We start from the raw sequence: 9112 nt of genomic DNA on the forward strand, positions 1-9112 counted from the left end.
GGCCTGTGCACACATTGAGTGACACATGCTGCTTTTTATTTCCTAGTGTACTTTATGCAAAAATGCGTTGTTTTTTTTAATTTGCAGCATGTCAATTCTTTCAACGTTTTTCAACGATTTTTCACCTATGTAAATATAAAAATTAAAAATAGCAAGTAAAACGTAATGAAAACGCAAGTAAAAAAATGAATAAAAAACACGTGTATTGTAAGCTGCAGTTTTCATGCCAAACAACCCTTTTTTAATGCAGGAAAACCAACTGCGAACACTTAACCTGTGCACAGGCCCTTACTACTTACAAATGAGTAAGAATGTAAAAATATGATGGAGGCATAATAATAAACAACATAGCAAAATAGAAGTATTTTCCTTTTTCTGTAAATAATTGTAAAGACGTGCCAAATTTTTTTTTCTGCTTTGGACATGCTTGGATCTAGATATTGGCTTCTTTCCATTATATACACGCCTCTAATATAATTTCATTCACAATTGCTCCTGCTACAAATGTCCTGTAGTCTGTGTCTCATTGGCGTCGCTGGTCAAAAGCCTATTGACAGGCTCTTAGGAAAACCAGGGAATTTGCTTTTATTGCTTCTGCTTTCAATAGCACGCATTCAGCTTTTGTAATTATATTAGGAAATTGCAGATAATGAAAGATCCTAGGGGGTCGTGCATGCAGCCGTGTGCTGATCTGATACAGCGCCCATAGACTGCTAAAGGTCAACGCCATACATTTATGTGTTCCCATTTTATATAGAGGTCATCGCTAGTTTCTTTTAGCTGGGAAGTTCAGAGCTAATAAATAAAATGTATTTCCATGTTGAGAAAAAAAATTAAATTTCCTATTTTATCTCTAGCATCAGCTTTGCTATTACCGTAATATCACAGCAATAAAAATCTGGCTAAAATGAGCTTCCACTTAAAAGTTCCGTACTGTGGAAAGTTCTTACAAACTATTTATACAGCATATTTGTACAGCAATAACATGGCAAAACAGGAGAAGAAAGCTTTTATCCTGAGTAGTGCTACACACTTTTCTGTTCAGTAGTCAACACTGAGCAACAGGTAAGCTTTTACTTTGACTTCTCCATATTCTTGGGTTAAATGACCCAGCATCCCTGGCACTTCAGTATAATGGCATTGCACAGAATATGGAGAGCGAAGCACTCGTTCATTGCTCATCCTCGTCTTCCTCGGACTTGTTATCTGTGGAAAACCATGAACCATAAACTGCTTTTACAGACACTGTTACTGGCAACTCAAGTCCAACTTAATGGCCAAAGTCCTAAAAAATAGCCTGAAAGTTTATCAACTTTCATTATTTAACCTCTATTTCCAGGTACCCTCACAAAATTGAAGAGGGCGACTTTAATATCAGAATAAAATTATTCCCTTAGGTTTGTGGGAGTGTCTAATCAAAAAGTTTGATTAATGTCCCAATCTGGGAGCAACAGACAATCTGACCCACATCATACCCACTCACAGGAAGTGTGGTTTTATATGTACATAGTCCTCTGTATGTCAGCTGGTTTTTGCTATGTAATCTGAGGACAACATGAGGTAGGGCTAAAATACTGAATTCAGCAATGTGTCACTTATCAAGCTGTGTGTTGCTGTTTGCTTACAATGAAGGTTTTATCACTAGGAGATCATTGCCAGGTCTATTGTGAATGCCACTGCTAGTCCGATTCAGCCCCCTCTTGTTGAAGCAGCTCACTGTCAATAGACAAAAAAACATAGAAAGCCTTGTGTGGTGAGATTAGCTTTCTTAGCTCTCCTGCATTCTACATCTAAAACTCTGATTGTGCCAGAACTGCTGCACCCTTTAATCTAAGTGGTACATCATTGGATTAAGCTTCTCTTTCCCTAAGTTATTCTGCTCCCAAATTAGGTAGCAAAAACCTTCTGACTGATTCCCTTTAAATCCTTGAGGCCTGATTCATCAAGACTGGTATTCTTCATGCCGATCTTGATAAGGAGATATGCTAAAGTCAGATGCTCTTGATTCATGAAGGGGCATACGCTAAAGTCAGATGCTCTTGATTCATGAAGAGGCATACGCTAAAGTCAGATGCTCTTGATTCATGAAGAGGCATACGCTAACATCAAATGCTCTTAATTCATGATGGGGCATACGCTAATGTCAGATGCTCTTGATTCATGATGGGGCATACGCTTAAGTCAGATGCTCTTGATTCATGAAGGGGCATATGCATAAGTCAGATGCTCTTGTTTCATGAAGAGGCATACGCTAATGTCAGATGCTCTTGATTCATGAAGGGGCATACGCTTAAGTCAGATGCTCTTGATTCATGAAGGGGCATACGCTAAAGTCAGATGCTCTTGATTCATGAAGGGGCAAATGCTAAAGTCAGATGTTCTTGATTCATGAAGAGGCAAACGCTAAAGTCAGATGCTCTTGCTTGATTCATGAAGGGGCATACCCTAAAGTCAGATGCTCTTGATTCATGAAGAGGCAAACGATAATGTCAGATGCTCTTGATTCATGAAGGGGCAAATGCTAAAGTCAGATGCTCTTGATTCATGAAGAGGCATACGCTAATATCAGATGCTCTTGATTCATGAAGGGGCATACGCTAAAGTCAGATGCTCTTGCTTGATTCATGAAGGGGCATACCCTAAAGTCAGATGCTCTTGATTCATGAAGAGGCATACTGCTGGAGTAACATTTCTGTAGTAGCAAACACCACTTGAAATAAATTTGATTAGCAGTGGTCGCTATGCCCCTGTCCCTCCCACAGCTAAGAGAGCTTTGTCGGAGCTGGTCAAAAATGGCATGAGAACGGCAAAAGTTGCATAATTTTAGCTTTATACATCAAACTTTGCTGAATCGGACCCTTAGAGTTATAGAAGCAGCTAAACCAATAACTCCCTTACACTTTGAGAGGGCTTTATCCAGGTGTGTGCACCTCTCTAATATTTTGTGGTAGGATAGAATCATTGAACAGCTATCATGGGCTGCTCATTTTCTTGAACATGGAGGGACTAAAAAGTGAGCAGTGTGTTCACTACCCCGAGGGCCCTTTGCAGTCCAATAGCTCATCATAATGCCCATTTCCATCTGCTTTGGAGGTGGAGGTGGGCCCGATTACCTCTTGGGCCTCTGTGCTGCTGCAAATGTTACACCAATATGTCTGCCCCTGCTCTGCCCATAATATTGTGTTTGAAAACCGGTTTCTAAACCAGATAACCCCTGTAATGATTTATATTTCATGTACAGGTTTTGTAAAATATGTTTCAGAACAAGCCCTAATTCTATGTTCACAAGCAGCGTTTATGTAGCATTTTTTCATGCAACTTAAAAGCTGCTTTTTACAGCAAAAGCCATGAGACTTCTGAAATCTCATGCACACACTTGGTTTCTTGCTGGCTGATTTTAAGAACACCAGTGTCTTTTTAATTCTGCAGCATGACAATCCTTTCAGTGTTTTTGCAACTTTCTTTCACCCATAAAAAGCAATCAGAAAGCAAAAAAACCCAGTCTGTTTTCATGACATTATTGTGGCGGTTTTAGTGAATAAAACTAACTTTATTAAACATGTAGACAAAGAACAAATGTAATCTGCAGCTAAAAAACGCTGCATGTAAACGAGACAAAAGTGCAGCGAAAACGCTAAAAACAAATGGTTGTTTACTGCCAAGAGAGCAGGTTTCGGCTGCAGAAAAAAATTCTGCATGTGAACGTAGCCTAAGAGTCTACCCATTGCCTTCGGTCTGTTTGCAGGATGCACGTCATTAAAAGAACATAATCAAAATACAATATTTATTTTTGTAATGTCACATTACAATATAGGAATCAGACTCTGATAATACTGCACCATATGTACTGCTGCTAGGCTGAAGTGTCCCTAGATATTCTATTAGGATGCTGGCAACTGTGCGTGCAATATGTCTGCATAAAAACCCATCAAAGTGGGCAGCGTTTTACACCATGCATGCCAGTGATATCCATAGAAGTTGTTATACAAACAATGATACGAGCTCTATCTCTTCTATCCAAATAATAACATGGAGTCTGTGCAGTTATTAAATATGAAAGCACCAAACCACTTGTGAATATTTTATATATTAATTGACTAAGGCTGTAAAAATACACATAAAACACTTCATTTTGTGAACTGTAAATGAACTTGATTTTTACAATTTATTGTGAAGAGTAAATGTGTTTTAATAAACAGCAAGCTACAGGGTGATTTGTTCTTTCTGTATGTACTGTAGGCTTCATTTAATTAAAAAAATAGGTTAAATTATGAAAAAGAATGTATCATTCTCTAGTATTTGCCAAACACTGCGGGGTAGCTAATTGAGATAAATAATATATTTTCTGTTACTGGCTTAATATGCCATTTGGTCTATATGTGGCAGATGAACACTCCACTTAAAAAGACATGTAACAGCTTGTGTATTAGTTTAACTAGCGTTTATAGATTTTTATTAGATTTCTTTACAGAGATACAGTGGAACCCGTTCCCACAGGGGAGTTGCTGCAATTTTTCCCTATTATGGGGTTCTATTAACATTAACTAGACAACTCGCCTATATTTCCTGCGAGGACATATGGATATCAAAAAGAGGGGGTCCCATGTTCAGGACCCACTCTATTAACTAAAACAAAGAGCGTCTCTCCTCCTAAGGGATTTAGACTGTCCTAAATATTTTTCCTTTTAGTAATTTATATGTAGAATGCAGCTAAATAATAAAAAATATACAGTGGTATGAGGGTGGTGAGGACACTTTTCTGCCATAGAATGTAGTAGCCATGGTGGTAGAGTAGTTCTACATTCAGAAACATCAGAAGATATGAGCATGTGTAGGAAGATGGATCGGGCCAGGGATGCTTCTCTCGTGCTGGCTCCGGAATTATTGGGGCTGTCACTATTGTTGCAGGGAGGAAAGCTTTCCAACCCCGACAGATCTTTGCACTTCACTGTAGGGGGCATGTCGAGTATAAAATGGGTGATGTGCATGAAAGTTGGACACTTGGTGGGAAGACCGAGCACGCAGCAGGAGAAGGTTGACTCCCTCTCTGTGGGACTACGCAGCAAATCAGGCCAGTGCTGCAGTACCTCAGACCCTGTGCACATTGACCGTGGGAGACTTGAGGTGGTGTGTCCGTCCATCTTTACTACCGGAGCTCTCACCCGCACCACTCCGCTACCGGCCGTGAGTGTGCGGCCTTGAACTGACCAGGCGGACTATCGAGGACCTGGTACCTACACCCCCGAAACCAGCGCTGTTCAGCGACATCTTCCAGCGGAGGCAGAGACTGCGGTACTTGGTTGACTTTGCCACGGCAACCTGCTACCTCGTCTGAGACGGTCAGGAGTTGCCGTTTCCGTTGGGAGACAGTGCTTCAACTTCCTCCAGGAACAGGCCAGAGACTTCACGCGTCACCTACGGCACAACCGTGGGATTCCAAGCTTCCACCGCCTGGAAACCATCAGACTGATAAGTTTACCAGTTTCCTAACCATTTGTTCCTACCCTGATAACAAGCCCAAGTTTATTCCCCCTTAATCCTGTCTCTTCCTGCGTGGAGTAATCCCTGTAATAAACCCGTTAACTGCTGTTCTGCCTCCTGCTCATCACTGTATCCCGTGTCACTGCTATCTTACATTTGGCGTAGTTGGCAGGATGCCGTCTAACAGCACGGAGGCGGCAGATCAAGCAGGTGGGGTGGGCCCTAGGTCTAGTATATCTCTGGGGGCCATGCTGAATAATCTCTCTATGTTTGCGGGGAATAATACTATGTTATGGAGCTGGGCTGAGTGTCTGAGAGGGATGATGTGGATGCATCCCATGATTCCTGCATTAGAGGCTGAGGTGGCCATGATGGCTTTGGAAGGAGAAGCCAGAGTATTAGAAATTTTGGAGAAGACACATGGGGACCCCAAGGAGGTAGGGGAGTTAAGAATGAGCCTACTGTATTTAGCCATGTACAAAGGGAAGGGAAGACGGTGACACAGTATGTGAATGCTCTCCAGAAAATTCACACTTCTATTCTAGAAAAGATGACCAAGGTGTAGGACCGACTGATGTGATGTTGCGGGACCAGTTGGTGACAGGCTTGCAGGACATGCTGACAAAGCAGGCTTTCAGGGAGCATTTGTGGTTAGATCCACGCATGACATTCTCTGAAGTGGGAAGTAAAACATGCACATGAGAGCAAGAACAGGGGGTAACAGTCCCGGTAGGGAAGGTCCGTAGTGGGGCGGTATCTGTGAACATGACCGCTGAACCCCAGTGGATGGAGGAATTGCGGAAGGAGATCCAGGATATTTGAAGAGAGCTGGCCGCTACAAAAAAGAAAGCAGCAGGAACCTTAATCCCGCCAGGGGGCAAGGACGGCCCCGTACTTTGCCGCGAATCCAGGATGTTCCGGCGAGAGAGATCCCTCACCTGTTACAATTGTGGAGAAATTGGACATTTTGCTCTGGAGTTCCCGCGTTGGGGTAGGCCCTTCAACGTTGTCCATTAAGCTAGAGGTCTCTGGGCCAGGGGGACGCCGCCCGGAGCCTGAACAGTCACAAACTGGACGGTCGAACAGTACGCTGCCTGGTAGATACTGACTCACAGGTGAATATGATGCCTGAAACTTACTTTCGGTGACACTTTCCCTAGTCTATGCAGACTGAGTGAGGCCCAGTGATCAAACTGATAGCTGCCAATTGCTTGCCAATCCCGGTTGCAGGAGTGATCTGGAGGCAAATAACCATCTGTGGTAAAGATCTGGGGAGAGGGGGAGTAGTGTTGACCAGGGAAGAAGCAGGACATGGACATGCCATCACCCTGGGGGTGAATGTGTTGAAAGAGTTCGGGGGCCTCCTTGTCAGTGAGCCCTCGGATGTGACTCTGAAACAATGGAGTCCACAGACTCCCCAAAGAAAAGTGTTCCAACGGATAATCTGTATGGCACAAGCTCAAGAAACCTCCAGTGGCTAAGGAACATTGGGAAAAGTGATTGTCCCTACCACTGCAAAGCTCGTACTGCCACCAAGACAAACTGTACTTACCCTGCCTGTATGGGCATGTACCCCGCTTGAGGGAGTTGAGATCCAGATCGAGCCAACTGTTATGGAGCAATTACCCCTCGGACTTCTTGTGGCGCGAACACTAGCCATTGTACGTGACAGGACTATACCAGTGCACTGTGTTAATGTGGGAGAAGGTAACATCACTCTAACCCCCAAAATTGAAGTGGCTCAAATTATGGGCCTGCCGGAGGAAATCATCCCACCCCAGGCCGTGCAGTTGATGGTGAAGCAAGGGAACCCTTGGACCCTGACTGTGAATACTACTTTGACCCTAGAACCGCAGCAAATACTGGAGGGACGTCATATATTGGAGCAAATGCGGGCAGAGCTGTCAGACCTTACTCCGCTACAGATTCAACAGGTAGAAGCTCTTCTGGGATGTTATCAGGATGTGTTTGCACGCCACGAGGATGACTTTATGACTTCGGCTGTACCACAGCAATTGTCCATGAGATCCCAATGGAAAATGCTGTGCCTATAAGAGAGCGGTACCGACAAATTCCGCCACAGTTATACCAAGAGGTAAAAAGTTTGTTGACTCAAATGCTGCAGAAGGGCGTCATAAGAGAAAGCCAAAGTCCTTGGGCCACCCCTATTGTGCTAGTGTGAAAGAAGGATGGTACTCTGCGTTTTTGTGTCAACTATCGTAAACTTAATGCCTGCACTGTGCAGGATTCCTATACGTTACCCAGGATTGATGAATCCTTGTCGGCACTACTAAAAGCCAAATTCTTTTCTTTGTTGGACTTGGCCAGTGGATACTGGCAAGTACCGATGTCAGAGCAGGACCGGCCGAAGACTGCCTTTATCCTTCAAACGGGCCTGTGTGAGTTTAATCGGATGACGTTCGGATTGGCCAACGCCCCTGGACATTTCAGTGATTGATGGAGCAGTGTTTAGGGGATTTAAATTTTGAAGCCACGCTCATCTACCTAGACGATATCATAGTATATACTGCTACGTTTGAGGATCATTTACAAATGCTAGAACAGGTGTTGAGTCACCTGCAAAGACACGGTCTAAAAGTAAAGCCTCTGTTTTGCACTCAAATTGAGTACCTAGGCCACGTTGTCTCTGCAGAAGGAGTGAAATTGTCTTGAGAGAAAATTGCCATGATACAGGATTGGCACACTCCAATTTGTGAAGAATTTCACCCGCATAGTGAATCCACTACTGGAGTTGCTAAAGGAGGTACCCGCAGGCGCCAAAAACCGGACAATTTGGTGTGGAGAATGGCAAGAAATGGCTTTCCAAGACTTGAAGAAAGCATTGACAGGGTGCGGCAGGGCCCCTTTATGTTGGTTTGGTTTTAGTGTGGTGCATTTATATATAGTGCTGGACGGCCCGCCTGCTAATACTATGGGCATGATCAATAGGTTGTCCAGACACTGTGCATCACACCTACCTGTGTGAACAGGGTCTTATGCAAGCCTTATCTGTGTGCATTTTTGCTACTAGGCAGCCACCCCTCCATTATTTAGGTGAGTGAGTCGTTGTTCTCATCAGGAGCTTCCACCTGTGCTGCTCCAGCCTTTATCAGTGGGGGGCCTGCTGCACCCTGCTAGTGCATTTGTCATCTGACAAGGTTTTGGTGAGTCTGCTCTTTATGATGTTTTTTTGAGTTTCTCTATTTTAGGAGTTGCGAGCTAGCAAAATCACCTGAGCAGAGAGCCCCACCATAAACCATCATGACATCTGCCCCTCTAGAGGTGCTTATGATAAACTATCTGACTATTGGCCCAGCACATCAAGGATATGAGCATTTCTTGGTGATGATCGGTCACTTCATGAAGTACGCTGTTGTGACCCCAACATGTGATCAAACAGCTGAATCCGCTGCATATGCCATCTGTAAAAATTTCATTCAAGTATACGGCTGCCCAAAACGAATCCATTCAGATCAGGGAGCGTGTTTCATGGGGAAAGTGATGGAAGAATTCCATCGGCTGTACAAGATTGAAAGGTCTCACACCACACGATACCATCTGCAGGGGAACAGAGCCTGTGAAAGGTTCAACCACACCCAAATCCAGATGCTGAACACTGGAGGAGGACCGA

Source organism: Ranitomeya variabilis, chromosome 2 (assembly GCF_051348905.1).
Source record: "Ranitomeya variabilis isolate aRanVar5 chromosome 2, aRanVar5.hap1, whole genome shotgun sequence".
In the NCBI taxonomy this organism is placed as follows: domain Eukaryota; kingdom Metazoa; phylum Chordata; class Amphibia; order Anura; family Dendrobatidae; genus Ranitomeya; species Ranitomeya variabilis.